General features: G+C 43.3%; 2 non-coding genes and 3 pseudogenes across 2 annotated transcripts; all 5 read right to left on the reverse strand.

Annotated features, from left to right (window-relative positions):
• Positions 1-196: 196 nt before the first annotated feature.
• LOC113102399 (uncharacterized) lies at positions 197-375 on the reverse strand (annotated as a pseudogene).
• Positions 376-8392: 8017 nt separating this feature from the next.
• Positions 8393-8556, reverse strand: LOC113102397 (U1 spliceosomal RNA). Its single transcript, XR_003290880.1, has one exon. It is a non-coding gene; the product is annotated as a U1 spliceosomal RNA (small nuclear RNA).
• Positions 8557-8930: 374 nt separating this feature from the next.
• On the reverse strand, positions 8931-9108 carry LOC113102400 (uncharacterized; annotated as a pseudogene).
• Positions 9109-17126: 8018 nt separating this feature from the next.
• LOC113102398 (U1 spliceosomal RNA) lies at positions 17127-17290 on the reverse strand. Its single transcript, XR_003290881.1, has one exon. It is a non-coding gene; the product is annotated as a U1 spliceosomal RNA (small nuclear RNA).
• A 374-nt stretch (positions 17291-17664) lies between these two features.
• LOC113102401 (uncharacterized) lies at positions 17665-17835 on the reverse strand (annotated as a pseudogene).
• Positions 17836-18089: the final 254 nt, after the last annotated feature.

Here is an 18089-nt window from a genome sequence, read left to right on the forward strand (position 1 = left end):
TGATTCGAAAAGACTGCGTCAAGACCTCGTCTGTGAAAGACTTCAAGACCTCAGGTGGGTGCATCGTTAGTGGAAGAGTCCAAGACCCCAGGTGGACACATCAGGAAAAAAGTTTGCAATAAACCACAGCATCTGCAATGGCAGCTCTCATTCCTTGTTCTGCTATTCGACACAATAAATGGCAATCCCCAAAAAGGGAAAGCACACCGTTCCTGGAGACACTGCAATACCAGGCCGATGCATGGAGTGGACGGAGCAAGCCCCGGCTCCAGCTCCGTGATCTAAAAATCCATTTAATATGTAGTCCCCGGATGGGGGACGTATCAGATATTAAACTGATAAGAACAGATTTTTTTTTTTCTTTTGAAAAATTTTATTGTCACAATACATTTTGGTTACATGCACACATTTGTTTTGTTAAAACACATTATACAATGGTTGTTGTTGTTGTTTTTGTTGTTGTTGTTTAAAGCACAGGATAATTTTTAAATTATTTAATACACAAATAAAAACATTTTGTATTGAGTGTGTTTTTGTTGTTGTTGTGTGTCTGTAGTGCTAGAGAAAATAAAAATAAAAAACAGTGTTATTAAAATCAAAAGACAGGTTTAAAAACGTTCTCTTCTGTTGTGCAAAAACGGGTATGTCCTTTAAAGAAAAAAGATTAAACCATCAGCTCAGTTCCTCAAAACCAGTCCCAGAGGCCTGACCCTTCTGGGCCCAGAGGAGATCCTCTTAAACCGAGGCACCGCTGTCCCACTTCAGGTGTTTGGGGGCATCTACGGGCAGTCAGGGCTCGTGGCTATGGGGACCTTTCCCGTGTAGCTCTGACCCTCCACATCCGAATGGCGACATGCGGTGTACTCCTGCAGCCTTGATTTGGCTAGCTGGATGGTGGCGTGCAGGGACCCCTGCATGCGCTTCCCTACCAGTAGGTTTCTGGAGGTCCATATGGCGTCTTGGATGCAGAGGATGGTAAGCCATAGCTTAGGGGGTGTTTTTGCTGGCATTTGTTTTTGGCTCACCCCTCCTCTCCCCATTGGGTAGTCTGGGACCCCCCCTACTGGTAGGTACGGGAATTGCTGGGGGCCAGCTGTCGCCCACAGGTCCCTCACAGCGCTGCACTCCCATAAGGCGTGCCTCACGGTCTCGGGGGCGCCACATCCGGACCGCGGGCAGATGGGGTTCTTTGACATGCCTCGGGAGTGCATCACGGCCCTGACCGGGAGGATCTCATGGGCAACCATCCAAGCCAGGTCTCGGTGTCGGTTGTGAAGAGCTGAGTGGGACACATTCCGCCAAACGTTTTGGGCTTCACCTAGAGTGAGCCCGCGTACTGGACACACTTGTTCCCGTTCCTGCACAAGAGAGAGTATAGAGCGATGATTGGTTAAAACAGTCACACTTTCTTTTTCCAAATTAAATTTCTTTAAAAAGTTCTTTATGTGTGTGTATGCTGGGGGTTGGTCAAAGGCAACTGGCATTGTCAAGTCTGTCTGTACAATATTTTGGGTTCTTAAGTAGGACCCCATCCAAAACCGGGTCATGGCTCCTGTTTTGTCTTGTTTGGATGGGGTTCGGGCATATTTTATATGTAGTGCAGTATAAAAAGCTCCTAAAAACAAGTAGGGGTCTGGCACTCCTTTTCCTCCATTTTGGGGTGCTTTCTTCATGGTTGCTCTTTTGAGTCGCTCCCACTTAGACCCCCATAAAAAATAAAACATTGCACGTTCCAGAGATACAAGAAAGAGTCTGGGGGGAAAGAAAACAGAACACAGCAATAAAAACAGGGGTAAAATCACAGCTTTTATGATTAAAACCTTTCCTTCAAATGTCAAACGTCTCAGTCCCCAGAAACCTAGTTTTTTCCGCACTTTAACCATCACGTCATGCCAATTTCCACTCCCTCCCCCGTCTCTGTCAAACTTAATACCCAGTATTTTTAACTCTGTCCTTTTAAAAGTAGTGTCCAGTCCAGCGAGCTCACTAGGTTTCCAGGGACCGTAAAACTGTGCTTGTGTTTTATCTCGGTTCAGTCTGGCTCCCGATGCTTTCCCAAACCAGTCTGTCAGGTCCATAGTCCTCTGTGTTGATAAAACGTCAGTACATAAAAGGTTGACATCATCCATATATAAAACAGTCTTTGCAGTCAGTCCTCCAGTCCCGGGTATAGTCAGTCCACTGATCCATGTATCCCTTCTCAATACCTGCGCTAGGGGTTCGATGCAAGCCACATACAGGAGAGGAGATAACGGACAGCCCTGACGGACGCCGCTGCATATATTTATCGCTTTTGAGAGATTCCCGTTAACTAGGATTTTGCTGGTTATGTCTTTATACAGCAATCCCACCCAAGCTAAGAACCTCCTGGGAAACCCCATTTTTTCCAAAACTTGAAACAAGTAGTGGTGCGAGACTCGGTCGAATGCTTTTTCAAAGTCTAAATTTAAAACTATCAGCCGAATATTTCTGTCTCTCGCATAACAGATGGCGTCTCTTATCAGTACGAGGCTGTCTGTGATCTTTCTCCCAGGGACGGCGCAGGCTTGATCCGGGTGGATCAGATCTGCTAAAACTGTTGACATTCGTGTTGTTAAAAGTTTACTAAAAAGTTTACAATCAAAGTTTAAAAGGGTTATAGGACGCCAGTTTTTTAAATCTGTCTTGTCATCTTTTTTGTGTAGTAGGGTCATTATTCCTATCCTAAAACTGTCAGGGAGCTGGTCGATCTTGTCAAAGTCATTAAAAACAGCCAGTAAGTCTTGTCTTAAAATGTCCCAAAAGGTCAAATAAAATTCAAGAGGGAGTCCATCAACTCCAGGAGTTTTCCCTTTTTTGAATTTTTGAATACTTTTGTCTATCTCAGAAATGTTAAAATCCTTTGTCAGACTGGTATTTCCATTTATTGTTTTCTCTATGCTTGTTAAAATTTCGCTCAAAATGCTGTTGTCACTTGCCTTTTCTTCATAGAGTTCTTCATAAAAGCTTTCTATTACTGATAAAATATCCTTTGTGTCTGTCATTGTTTCTCCTTCTTTATTTCTTAATTTAAATATTGCTCTACCTCCATCAATAACTTTCTTAAAAAAGTATCTGCTGCATTTCTCGCCTTCCTCTATTTCCCTTTCTTTACTCCTGAAGAGAACACCTCTACTTTTAACCTCCGCTAATTCTGACATGTCTTTCTTAACTTCCTTAATTTCTTCGTTAAAATCAAAACCCTGGCTAAGAAGATAAAAGTAACGTTGTAGCCTCTTTTGCAGTCCCACCATTCGTCTTTTTTCTTTTAATTTTTTCTTTTTCCCTGCCCATCTAAAAAAAGTCTTGGTCTTTGCCTTTACCATCTCCCACCACTGTGCTCGTGAATCATAAAAGTCTTGTAAAGTCTGCCATTGGCTGTACTGCTCCCTGTAGTATGTTGTGATCTCTGGGTCTTCCAGCAGGGAGCAGTTCAGTTTCCATATCCCTCCACCTGTCGTCACACCTGTGGGAAAAGAAAGGGTGCAAGAAAGCATAGCGTGGTCTGAAAAGAAAACGGGCATTAGTTTAGCATCCACTGGTGTAAGGTCTCGCGTAAAGATATAGTCTATACGGGAGGCTTTAGTGCCATCACCACTAAACCAGGTGAATCCTTTTTCCCCAGGATGCATGGTTCTAAAACAGTCAGTCAATTTAAAATCCTTTATAATGTTCTGTAGTAAAATTGACGTTTTATCCATTTTAAAATCCTCTCTCTCCCCTTTTCTATCATTTTTACTTAAAATGCAATTAAAATCCCCTGCTAAAATAAATGGGGTCTTTCCTAAAAGGTGGGACTGCACGTCTTCTAAAAGGTCGTTCCTTTCATTTTTATCTGTAAAAGCATACATATTTAAAATATTAAAATCATGTCCTAAGAAGGACAGATTTATTAAAAGAGCTCTCCCATCTCTCACCACTGTGCTACCCTTCACCAAGAGCTGAGGATTTTTTATTAAAATGGCTACTCCATCGGCTCTGTTAAAATTTGATCCACTCCACACAGATACATGGGGCCATTGTTCTTCCCATCTCCTATAATTGGACATAAAAGGTAAAGCACATTCTTGTAAAAGCAGGATATCGCTATTTTGGGTTTGTAAAAAGGATAAAACCATTTGAGCTCTCAACTGTGACCTCACACTTCTTACATTTAAGGTGGAGAGTGTGAGTGTCATGATAAAAACAGTTAAAAATGATAAATACAACATTTTAGAAGACATAAATAACTAAAATTTCAATTAAAAAGGATATCTGTATCTTGTGAAACCAGCTCTTCTTCTTTTCCCCTATTTGGGGAATCCGGAGATTGAAGCTGTTTCCCCCTTGAGCTAGCCCTAGGGGTTGATGTTTGGAGTTCTATTGACAAGAAAGATATTTCGTTTGGGGAACCGAGTGGGAAAAGCCGGTTCAGATCCCCTGATGAGAAGGAATCTGATCGCAATCCCACTCTATCTCTTTTCTCATTCTTCTCCTCAATGGGAGATCGGGCAATCCTTTTTTTCCCTCTCAATATAACTCCTGGAAGATCATTACTTACCTCTATCTCTTGTTTCTCCTCCACTACCTTTTCCTGTTCTTGTTCACTATCCTCCTCCTTGCTCTGTTCATTTGATTCCTTTTCTTTCTCTATTAGGGATTGGTGGAGTTCCATCTCCTCATTTCCGTCTGCTCCAATAGTGTGGTTTGGCGGGAAATTTGAAGTTTGCTCCGCCCCCCCTCTCTCCTTACCTCTGTTATCAATTTTCTCTCCACCAACCCCAGGGTTTGGCGGGAGATTTGAATTTAGCTCCACCTCCTCATTGGCCTGTTGTACTCGCTCCTCAACCGCCATTTTGTCTGATTTTACTTTGTTGGCAAACGATTTGGGGCAATCTCTGTAGAGATGAGACAAGTCTCCACAAAGATTACACTTTCTGCCATTTGGACATTCTTCAAAGGAATGTCCAATTTCTCTACACTTGTTACAAAAGAGTTTCTGGCATGCTTCAACAAGATGCCCAAACTCCCCACATCGCCGGCAGAGTTTGGGCATTCCCTGGTAGTGGATGTAGCCCCTGTTTTCTCCCAGAACTATCATTTGTGGTAAATGCCTCAGACCTTGGAAGCCCTGTGGGTCTTCCCATTGCTTAATGGGGACCCTCCAGGAACAATTCCAAATACCGTCTTCATCATAAACCTTCATAGCCTGGCCCCTTACAGTGCAAAATCTACCCAGCCATGTGCAAATGTCTTCTCCATTCACAGTCTCATTGAACATTCTAACGATAACCATTTTTTGTGTGTTATCAGTTAGTTTCTCAACTTTAAACATGGAAAACTGGGTCTTGTGTGTGTCAAAGCGCTGCCAGAACTCATTTAACAGTGCTGCATTTTTAAAACTCACATCGAAGCCTTTGTTAAAAGGCAGGGTTAGAATGCAATTTAAATCAGCAGGATTAAAACCTAGAAGTTTTTGCATAAGTTTCCTCGAAAAATCCAACCTTGACATTTCCATTAACTTTCCATCTTTTTCTAAAAAAAGGAACCTAGTGCTGTGGTGCCTCCGCATGCCGGCACGAGCAGCCGACATGTTGGAGGCACCGACAGCTAAAAGGAATCAAACAAACTAAAAAATTACCACAGCAATAAAAACAACGTAAAACAGGAAATAACTTACCTTAAGACCAGTTTCTCAATAAAAAAAAACTCCTCCTAAAAAACAAGCACAACACAATATGAAAGACAATAAATAGTAAAAAAAGTATGCCAGATGCAATACAATATACCTCTCGGAAGGTGTAGGACGTGCTATGGTAGAGCACAACCTAAAAAACCTCCAAGAGGCGATCGCAGTCTCTTCCTTTAAGCCAGACACTTGATCTTAGCCAAAAGGCCGAGAAGCGATGCTGCTAAGACGCAGCAGGGAGGAAGCCGGACACGGCGATGCCCATCTCGGCTTTGGTAAGTTTTGGGAGACCTAAAAACGCTGGGGGATGGTACCCTGATAGCACACATACATCTAGGAGACGTCTATTTGACATATGAATTTACATCTGCAAGATGTAGTTTTAAGGCTGTTTGCTCATCTGCAATACGTCTATTGGACGTCTCCTTTTAGCAGTGTTTGGAAGGTTACTTTGGAAATGTAATAGGTTACAGATTACAAGTTACCCTGTTTAAAATGTTATAGTAGTATAACTTTTTCAATTACTTTATTAAAGTAATGTAACTAATTACTTTTGAGTACTTTTAGATTACTTTTCTAAATTTGTGAAAATTAAATAATAATAAATAAAAACATATACATCAACTCAAATACAGTTATCTAATAAGCATGTGTCATTCCTGTATAATAAACTCCTGAAACATTGGTGTTTTTTTAAACTGCTGTCTCTTTGTATATGATATGATAGGTAAAATGCATGACGTGACACAGAGCAGTTCTAGAAATGATGTTTATGTGCTCATGTACTCCTATATTGAGGCGGCAGAGGCTGACAACACTGCAAGCTTCAGTAGGCCTATTTGTATTAAATGAAACTGCATGTTTTTGCCATTAATTTACAGGAAGGGCGGACTGGGAAAAACAAAAAATTCTGTTAAAATTCTGGAAATTATTAGGGCGTATGTCTCAGAACAGTCAGTGCAATTTGGGAAAGAAATCAGTGAAATCTGTATGTGGATGTGTGTAAATATTCAAATGTAATTGCCTTTGTAATCGTTAAAAATTTCATAAGTAACTTTAATTTAATTACTAATTTTTTCTTCGTAACTGTAACTAATTACAGTTACATTCATTTTGTAATTAAATTACGTAATGCTGTTACATGTAACTAGTTACTCCCCAACACTGCCTTTTAGATGTCAGATAGATGTCAATTAGATGTCTTTTAGATGTTTATGATTTAGAAGGTATATAAAACTGACATCTGAAAGGCGTATGTCAGACGTTTGTAGATGGCAGATGCTTTCCAGATCAACAGTTCTTTAACAGACATCTTGCAGACGTAAGTGTGCTATCTGGGTAGTACCCTCCCCTGTCTACAACGTCACCGGGCCTCGTCCCGATCGGCCTGACGGAAAGTACGGCATGGCTCGTAACTCCCAAACGGTTGGTCGCAGAGCCACGTGCCTTATGTCACCGGAATCCTTGGCTCGAGCCGAACGAGACGCAGGTCTCAGATTGGCCCGTCGCTCTGACGAAATTTTCGGGTATTTTGGATTTTGTCGAAAACCTTCTTTTGCAACCTGGCGCCAGGTATTTGGCCCAGTCCCACCCAAATCAGCACAGAAAGCTTCTCTGGAGTCTGAGTGTCAATAATCATCCAAAAATAGAGGAAATTTCCATTCACCTTGGCGAGGGGACCTCAAAACGTGCTAAGGTGGCGTGTCCGAGGTGGCTCGAATGGCTATAACTCCAGGAAGGAGTGAGATCCCTTCACCCAAATCGGCACACCTGTGCAGGGGCTCAGTCCGAGGCCAGGTGAAAAGGGACGCGGCGACAGGCCACTAGGTGGCGCCGTAAGCTGAAAAATAGGGAAAATGTAATGTAAATGGACAATCAAACAAAGATGAAAACACCTGCAACACTGCGGGATGGTAGTACCCTCCCCTGTCTGCAACGTCACCGGGCCTTGTCCCGATCGGCCTGACGGTGGAACTGCAGCGACGGAAAGTACGGCATCGCTCGTAACTCCCAAACGGTTGGTCGCAGAGCCACGTGCCTTATGTCACCGGAATCCTTGGCTCGAGCCGAACGAGACGCAGGTCTCAGATTGGCCCGTCGCTCTGACGAAATTTTCGGGTATTTTGGATTTTGTCGAAAACCTTCTTTTGCAACCTGGCGCCAGGTATTTGGCCCAGTCCCACCCAAATCAGCACAGAAAGCTTCTCTGGAGTCTGACTGTCAATAATCATCCAAAAAAATAGGAAATTTCCATTCACCTTGGCGAGGGGACCTCAAAGCGTGCTAAGGTGGCGTGTCCGAGGTGGCTCGAATGGCTATAACTCCAGGAAGGAGTGAGATCCCTTCACCCAAATCGGCACACCTGTGCAGGGGCTCAGTCCGAGGCCAGGTGAAAAAGGGCGCGGCGACAGGCCACTAGGTGTCGCTGTAAGCGACAACAAAATTAATACGAATCGAAAAAAAGGACAACCAAACAACATGGAGACAGTTACAGCTAGGCTGCAGTCAGTCCAATCTACTTTCAAAGTAAGGTCTGCGCTATGTTCGAACTAAACTACCCACCAGGGTCCGATTTTTCAAGAGCGCAAGTGACTTTGTTTCACAGGCGCACAACACATATCTCGCATGTGACAGAACTCCCCATTCTGAAAGGAAAATAAAAAAAAAACTGTAAAAACCTCTTCTGCTTTGTTTCACCAACAATTTCAGGGGAGAGCGCGAACGCAGTCCCCCACTACCATAAATTATGCAGTCGAGATTCCCGCATTTGGGGAATTCGCAGGGGTCAGCATGGCCGGAGTGCAATGGACAAGCCTCGCCCTGGGTGAACCGCCTTCTTGATCATGGTGTCTCCCCTGCCAGGTAAGTATGAAGGCCCAGGCGGTCAGCCAGAGGTCTGATTTGCATCTCTACCATCCTCACCAACGGTTAGCCCTCCGCCCCCCCTCCGGGAAAGGAAGGACGGGTGCCTTCCGTTACTGGCCTGGAAACTGCCAAGCTCATGGGCCGGTGCTTCCCAACGCCAGTTTTAGATGACTCTCTTTAAACAAACACACCTGATTCGATGCGTCACCTCGTCTGTGAAAGACTTCAAGACCTCAGGTGGGTGCATCGTTAGTGGAAGAGTCCAAGACCCCAGGTGGACACATCAGGAAAAAAGTTTGCAATAAACCACAGCATCTGCAATGGCAGCTCTCATTCCTTGTTCTGCTATTCGACACAATAAATGGCAATCCCCAAAAAGGGAAAGCACACCGTTCCTGGAGACACTGCAATACCAGGCCGATGCATGGAGTGGACGGAGCAAGCCCCGGCTCCAGCTCCGTGATCTAAAAATCCATTTAATATGTAGTCCCCGGATGGGGGACGTATCAGATATTAAACTGATAAGAACAGATTTTTTTTTTCTTTTGAAAAATTTTATTGTCACAATACATTTTGGTTACATGCACACATTTGTTTTGTTAAAACACATTATACAATGGTTGTTGTTGTTGTTTTTGTTGTTGTTGTTTAAAGCACAGGATAATTTTTAAATTATTTAATACACAAATAAAAACATTTTGTATTGAGTGTGTTTTTGTTGTTGTTGTGTGTCTGTAGTGCTAGAGAAAATAAAAAATAAAAAACAGTGTTATTAAAATCAAAAGACAGGTTTAAAAACGTTCTCTTCTGTTGTGCAAAAACGGGTATGTCCTTTAAAGAAAAAAGATTAAACCATCAGCTCAGTTCCTCAAAACCAGTCCCAGAGGCCTGACCCTTCTGGGCCCAGAGGAGATCCTCTTAAACCGAGGCACCGCTGTCCCACTTCAGGTGTTTGGGGGCATCTACGGGCAGTCAGGGCTCGTGGCTATGGGGACCTTTCCCGTGTAGCTCTGACCCTCCACATCCGAATGGCGACATGCGGTGTACTCCTGCAGCCTTGATTTGGCTAGCTGGATGGTGGCGTGCAGGGACCCCTGCATGCGCTTCCCTACCAGTAGGTTTCTGGAGGTCCATATGGCGTCTTGGATGCAGAGGATGGTAAGCCATAGCTTAGGGGGTGTTTTTGCTGGCATTTGTTTTTGGCTCACCCCTCCTCTCCCCATTGGGTAGTCTGGGACCCCCCCTACTGGTAGGTACGGGAATTGCTGGGGGCCAGCTGTCGCCCACAGGTCCCTCACAGCGCTGCACTCCCATAAGGCGTGCCTCACGGTCTCGGGGGCGCCACATCCGGACCGCGGGCAGATGGGGTTCTTTGACATGCCTCGGGAGTGCATCACGGCCCTGACCGGGAGGATCTCATGGGCAACCATCCAAGCCAGGTCTCGGTGTCGGTTGTGAAGAGCTGAGTGGGACACATTCCGCCAAACGTTTTGGGCTTCACCTAGAGTGAGCCCGCGTACTGGACACACTTGTTCCCGTTCCTGCACAAGAGAGAGTATAGAGCGATGATTGGTTAAAACAGTCACACTTTCTTTTTCCAAATTAAATTTCTTTAAAAAGTTCTTTATGTGTGTGTATGCTGGGGGTTGGTCAAAGGCAACTGGCATTGTCAAGTCTGTCTGTACAATATTTTGGGTTCTTAAGTAGGACCCCATCCAAAACCGGGTCATGGCTCCTGTTTTGTCTTGTTTGGATGGGGTTCGGGCATATTTTATATGTAGTGCAGTATAAAAAGCTCCTAAAAACAAGTAGGGGTCTGGCACTCCTTTTCCTCCATTTTGGGGTGCTTTCTTCATGGTTGCTCTTTTGAGTCGCTCCCACTTAGACCCCCATAAAAAATAAAACATTGCACGTTCCAGAGATACAAGAAAGAGTCTGGGGGGAAAGAAAACAGAACACAGCAATAAAAACAGGGGTAAAATCACAGCTTTTATGATTAAAACCTTTCCTTCAAATGTCAAACGTCTCAGTCCCCAGAAACCTAGTTTTTTCCGCACTTTAACCATCACGTCATGCCAATTTCCACTCCCTCCCCCGTCTCTGTCAAACTTAATACCCAGTATTTTTAACTCTGTCCTTTTAAAAGTAGTGTCCAGTCCAGCGAGCTCACTAGGTTTCCAGGGACCGTAAAACTGTGCTTGTGTTTTATCTCGGTTCAGTCTGGCTCCCGATGCTTTCCCAAACCAGTCTGTCAGGTCCATAGTCCTCTGTGTTGATAAAACGTCAGTACATAAAAGGTTGACATCATCCATATATAAAACAGTCTTTGCAGTCAGTCCTCCAGTCCCGGGTATAGTCAGTCCACTGATCCATGTATCCCTTCTCAATACCTGCGCTAGGGGTTCGATGCAAGCCACATACAGGAGAGGAGATAACGGACAGCCCTGACGGACGCCGCTGCATATATTTATCGCTTTTGAGAGATTCCCGTTAACTAGGATTTTGCTGGTTATGTCTTTATACAGCAATCCCACCCAAGCTAAGAACCTCCTGGGAAACCCCATTTTTTCCAAAACTTGAAACAAGTAGTGGTGCGAGACTCGGTCGAATGCTTTTTCAAAGTCTAAATTTAAAACTATCAGCCGAATATTTCTGTCTCTCGCATAACAGATGGCGTCTCTTATCAGTACGAGGCTGTCTGTGATCTTTCTCCCAGGGACGGCGCAGGCTTGATCCGGGTGGATCAGATCTGCTAAAACTGTTGACATTCGTGTTGTTAAAAGTTTACTAAAAAGTTTACAATCAAAGTTTAAAAGGGTTATAGGACGCCAGTTTTTTAAATCTGTCTTGTCATCTTTTTTGTGTAGTAGGGTCATTATTCCTATCCTAAAACTGTCAGGGAGCTGGTCGATCTTGTCAAAGTCATTAAAAACAGCCAGTAAGTCTTGTCTTAAAATGTCCCAAAAGGTCAAATAAAATTCAAGAGGGAGTCCATCAACTCCAGGAGTTTTCCCTTTTTTGAATTTTTGAATACTTTTGTCTATCTCAGAAATGTTAAAATCCTTTGTCAGACTGGTATTTCCATTTATTGTTTTCTCTATGCTTGTTAAAATTTCGCTCAAAATGCTGTTGTCACTTGCCTTTTCTTCATAGAGTTCTTCATAAAAGCTTTCTATTACTGATAAAATATCATTTGTGTCTGTCATTGTTTCTCCTTCTTTATTTCTTAATTTAAATATTGCTCTACCTCCATCAATAACTTTCTTAAAAAAGTATCTGCTGCATTTCTCGCCTTCCTCTATTTCCCTTTCTTTACTCCTGAAGAGAACACCTCTACTTTTAACCTCCGCTAATTCTGACATGTCTTTCTTAACTTCCTTAATTTCTTCGTTAAAATCAAAACCCTGGCTAAGAAGATAAAAGTAACGTTGTAGCCTCTTTTGCAGTCCCACCATTCGTCTTTTTTCTTTTAATTTTTTCTTTTTCCCTGCCCATCTAAAAAAAGTCTTGGTCTTTGCCTTTACCATCTCCCACCACTGTGCTCGTGAATCATAAAAGTCTTGTAAAGTCTGCCATTGGCTGTACTGCTCCCTGTAGTATGTTGTGATCTCTGGGTCTTCCAGCAGGGAGCAGTTCAGTTTCCATATCCCTCCACCTGTCGTCACACCTGTGGGAAAAGAAAGGGTGCAAGAAAGCATAGCGTGGTCTGAAAAGAAAACGGGCATTAGTTTAGCATCCACTGGTGTAAGGTCTCGCGTAAAGATATAGTCTATACGGGAGGCTTTAGTGCCATCACCACTAAACCAGGTGAATCCTTTTTCCCCAGGATGCATGGTTCTAAAACAGTCAGTCAATTTAAAATCCTTTATAATGTTCTGTAGTAAAATTGACGTTTTATCCATTTTAAAATCCTCTCTCTCCCCTTTTCTATCATTTTTACTTAAAATGCAATTAAAATCCCCTGCTAAAATAAATGGGGTCTTTCCTAAAAGGTGGGACTGCACGTCTTCTAAAAGGTCGTTCCTTTCATTTTTATCTGTAAAAGCATACATATTTAAAATATTAAAATCATGTCCTAAGAAGGACAGATTTATTAAAAGAGCTCTCCCATCTCTCACCACTGTGCTACCCTTCACCAAGAGCTGAGGATTTTTTATTAAAATGGCTACTCCATCGGCTCTGTTAAAATTTGATCCACTCCACACAGATACATGGGGCCATTGTTCTTCCCATCTCCTATAATTGGACATAAAAGGTAAAGCACATTCTTGTAAAAGCAGGATATCGCTATTTTGGGTTTGTAAAAAGGATAAAACCATTTGAGCTCTCAACTGTGACCTCACACTTCTTACATTTAAGGTGGAGAGTGTGAGTGTCATGATAAAAACAGTTAAAAATGATAAATACAACATTTTAGAAGACATAAATAACTAAAATTTCAATTAAAAAGGATATCTGTATCTTGTGAAACCAGCTCTTCTTCTTTTCCCCTATTTGGGGAATCCGGAGATTGAAGCTGTTTCCCCCTTGAGCTAGCCCTAGGGGTTGATGTTTGGAGTTCTATTGACAAGAAAGATATTTCGTTTGGGGAACCGAGTGGGAAAAGCCGGTTCAGATCCCCTGATGAGAAGGAATCTGATCGCAATCCCACTCTATCTCTTTTCTCATTCTTCTCCTCAATGGGAGATCGGGCAATCCTTTTTTTCCCTCTCAATATAACTCCTGGAAGATCATTACTTACCTCTATCTCTTGTTTCTCCTCCACTACCTTTTCCTGTTCTTGTTCACTATCCTCCTCCTTGCTCTGTTCATTTGATTCCTTTTCTTTCTCTATTAGGGATTGGTGGAGTTCCATCTCCTCATTTCCGTCTGCTCCAATAGTGTGGTTTGGCGGGAAATTTGAAGTTTGCTCCGCCCCCCCTCTCTCCTTACCTCTGTTATCAATTTTCTCTCCACCAACCCCAGGGTTTGGCGGGAGATTTGAATTTAGCTCCACCTCCTCATTGGCCTGTTGTACTCGCTCCTCAACCGCCATTTTGTCTGATTTTACTTTGTTGGCAAACGATTTGGGGCAATCTCTGTAGAGATGAGACAAGTCTCCACAAAGATTACACTTTCTGCCATTTGGACATTCTTCAAAGGAATGTCCAATTTCTCTACACTTGTTACAAAAGAGTTTCTGGCATGCTTCAACAAGATGCCCAAACTCCCCACATCGCCGGCAGAGTTTGGGCATTCCCTGGTAGTGGATGTAGCCCCTGTTTTCTCCCAGAACTATCATTTGTGGTAAATGCCTCAGACCTTGGAAGCCCTGTGGGTCTTCCCATTGCTTAATGGGGACCCTCCAGGAACAATTCCAAATACCGTCTTCATCATAAACCTTCATAGCCTGGCCCCTTACAGTGCAAAATCTACCCAGCCATGTGCAAATGTCTTCTCCATTCACAGTCTCATTGAACATTCTAACGATAACCATTTTTTGTGTGTTATCAGTTAGTTTCTCAACTTTAAACATGGAAAACTGGGTCTTGTGTGTGTCAAAGCGCTGCCAGAACTCATTTAACAGTGCTGCATTTTTAAAACTCACATCGAAGCCTTTGTTAAAAGGCAGGGTTAGAATGCAATTTAAATCAGCAGGATTAAAACCTAGAAGTTTTTGCATAAGTTTCCTCGAAAAATCCAACCTTGACATTTCCATTAACTTTCCATCTTTTTCTAAAAAAAGGAACCTAGTGCTGTGGTGCCTCCGCATGCCGGCACGAGCAGCCGACATGTTGGAGGCACCGACAGCTAAAAGGAATCAAACAAACTAAAAAATTACCACAGCAATAAAAACAACGTAAAACAGGAAATAACTTACCTTAAGACCAGTTTCTCAATAAAAAAAAACTCCTCCTAAAAAACAAGCACAACACAATATGAAAGACAATAAATAGTAAAAAAAGTATGCCAGATGCAATACAATATACCTCTCGGAAGGTGTAGGACGTGCTATGGTAGAGCACAACCTAAAAAACCTCCAAGAGGCGATCGCAGTCTCTTCCTTTAAGCCAGACACTTGATCTTAGCCAAAAGGCCGAGAAGCGATGCTGCTAAGACGCAGCAGGGAGGAAGCCGGACACGGCGATGCCCATCTCGGCTTTGGTAAGTTTTGGGAGACCTAAAAACGCTGGGGGATGGTACCCTGATAGCACACATACATCTAGGAGACGTCTATTTGACATATGAATTTACATCTGCAAGATGTAGTTTTAAGGCTGTTTGCTCATCTGCAATACGTCTATTGGACGTCTCCTTTTAGCAGTGTTTGGAAGGTTACTTTGGAAATGTAATAGGTTACAGATTACAAGTTACCCTGTTTAAAATGTTATAGTAGTATAACTTTTTCAATTACTTTATTAAAGTAATGTAACTAATTACTTTTGAGTACTTTTAGATTACTTTTCTAAATTTGTGAAAATTAAATAATAATAAATAAAAACATATACATCAACTCAAATACAGTTATCTAATAAGCATGTGTCATTCCTGTATAATAAACTCCTGAAACATTGGTGTTTTTTTAAACTGCTGTCTCTTTGTATATGATATGATAGGTAAAATGCATGACGTGACACAGAGCAGTTCTAGAAATGATGTTTATGTGCTCATGTACTCCTATATTGAGGCGGCAGAGGCTGACAACACTGCAAGCTTCAGTAGGCCTATTTGTATTAAATGAAACTGCATGTTTTTGCCATTAATTTACAGGAAGGGCGGACTGGGAAAAACAAAAAATTCTGTTAAAATTCTGGAAATTATTAGGGCGTATGTCTCAGAACAGTCAGTGCAATTTGGGAAAGAAATCAGTGAAATCTGTATGTGGATGTGTGTAAATATTCAAATGTAATTGCCTTTGTAATCGTTAAAAATTTCATAAGTAACTTTAATTTAATTACTAATTTTTTCTTCGTAACTGTAACTAATTACAGTTACATTCATTTTGTAATTAAATTACGTAATGCTGTTACATGTAACTAGTTACTCCCCAACACTGCCTTTTAGATGTCAGATAGATGTCAATTAGATGTCTTTTAGATGTTTATGATTTAGAAGGTATATAAAACTGACATCTGAAAGGCGTATGTCAGACGTTTGTAGATGGCAGATGCTTTCCAGATCAACAGTTCTTTAACAGACATCTTGCAGACGTAAGTGTGCTATCTGGGTAGTACCCTCCCCTGTCTACAACGTCACCGGGCCTCGTCCCGATCGGCCTGACGGAAAGTACGGCATGGCTCGTAACTCCCAAACGGTTGGTCGCAGAGCCACGTGCCTTATGTCACCGGAATCCTTGGCTCGAGCCGAACGAGACGCAGGTCTCAGATTGGCCCGTCGCTCTGACGAAATTTTCGGGTATTTTGGATTTTGTCGAAAACCTTCTTTTGCAACCTGGCGCCAGGTATTTGGCCCAGTCCCACCCAAATCAGCACAGAAAGCTTCTCTGGAGTCTGAGTGTCAATAATCATCCAAAAATAGAGGAAATTTCCATTCACCTTGGCGAGGGGACCTCAAAACGTGCTAAGGTGGCGTGTCCGAGGTGGCTCGAATGGCTATAACTCCAGGAAGGAGTGAGATCCCTTCACCCAAATCGGCACACCTGTGCAGGGGCTCAGTCCGAGGCCAGGTGAAAAGGGACGCGGCGACAGGCCACTAGGTGGCGCCGTAAGCTGAAAAATAGGGAAAATGTAATGTAAATGGACAATCAAACAAAGATGAAAACACCTGCAACACTGCGGGATGGTAGTACCCTCCCCTGTCTGCAACGTCACCGGGCCTTGTCCCGATCGGCCTGACGGTGGAACTGCAGCGACGGAAAGTACGGCATCGCTCGTAACTCCCAAACGGTTGGTCGCAGAGCCACGTGCCTTATGTCACCGGAATCCTTGGCTCGAGCCGAACGAGACGCAGGTCTCAGATTGGCCCGTCGCTCTGACGAAATTTTCGGGTATTTTGGATTTTGTCGAAAACCTTCTTTTGCAACCTGGCGCCAGGTATTTGGCCCAGTCCCACCCAAATCAGCACAGAAAGCTTCTCTGGAGTCTGACTGTCAATAATCATCCAAAAAAATAGGAAATTTCCATTCACCTTGGCGAGGGGACCTCAAAGCGTGCTAAGGTGGCGTGTCCGAGGTGGCTCGAATGGCTATAACTCCAGGAAGGAGTGAGATCCCTTCACCCAAATCGGCACACCTGTGCAGGGGCTCAGTCCGAGGCCAGGTGAAAAAGGGCGCGGCGACAGGCCACTAGGTGTCGCTGTAAGCGACAACAAAATTAATACGAATCGAAAAAAAGGACAACCAAACAACATGGAGACAGTTACAGCTAGGCTGCAGTCAGTCCAATCTACTTTCAAAGTAAGGTCTGCGCTATGTTCGAACTAAACTACCCACCAGGGTCCGATTTTTCAAGAGCGCAAGTGACTTTGTTTCACAGGCGCACAACACATATCTCGCATGTGACAGAACTCCCCATTCTGAAAGGAAAATAAATAAAAAACTGTAAAAACCTCTTCTGCTTTGTTTCACCAACAATTTCAGGGGAGAGCGCGAACGCAGTCCCCCACTACCATAAATTATGCAGTCGAGATTCCCGCATTTGGGGAATTCGCAGGGGTCAGCATGGCCGGAGTGCAATGGACAAGCCTCGCCCTGGGTGAACCGCCTTCTTGATCATGGTGTCTCCCCTGCCAGGTAAGTATGAAGGCCCAGGCGGTCAGCCAGAGGTCTGATTTGCATCTCTACCATCCTCACCAACGGTTAGCCCTCCGCCCCCCCTCCGGGAAAGGAAGGACGGGTGCCTTCCGTTACTGGCCTGGAAACTGCCAAGCTCATGGGCCGGTGCTTCCCAACGCCAGTTTTAGATGACTCTCTTTAAACAAACACACCTGATTCGATGCGTCACCTCGTCTGTGAAAGACTTCAAGACCTCAGGTGGGTGCATCGTTAGTGGAAGAGTCCAAGACCCCAGGTGGACACATCAGGAAAAAAGTTTGCAATAAACCACAGCATCTGCAATGGCAGCTCTCATTCCTTGTTCTGCTATTCGACACAATAAATGGCAATCCCCAAAAAGGGAAAGCACACCGTTCCTGGAGACACTGCAATACCAGGCCGATGCATGGAGTGGACGGAGCAAGCCCCGGCTCCAGCTCCGTGATCTAAAAATCCATTTAATATGTAGTCCCCGGATGGGGGACGTATCAGATATTAAACTGATAAGAACAGATTTTTTTTTTTTTTTTTTTTTTTTTTTTTTTTTTTTTTTTTTATTATACTTTCAACATTACATTCATTTTTCCACATTTAAATCATAATTATACCTCATTTCACATTCAGTAACATTTATCATAATACAGTTCAACTAAATCTTTCCACCTTTCCTTGGCTGCATGTTTCCCCCACCTTTGTACATCCCACTTAATCCTTCCCCTTAATTCAGCCTCCACTCCCTGTACTATCCCTTCTGCTGACCTCCTGCCCTTTCCTCTAATCCACTCT

The sequence above is a fragment of the Carassius auratus genome, unplaced genomic scaffold (assembly GCF_003368295.1).
Source record: "Carassius auratus strain Wakin unplaced genomic scaffold, ASM336829v1 scaf_tig00217720, whole genome shotgun sequence".
In the NCBI taxonomy this organism is placed as follows: Eukaryota; Metazoa; Chordata; class Actinopteri; order Cypriniformes; family Cyprinidae; genus Carassius; species Carassius auratus.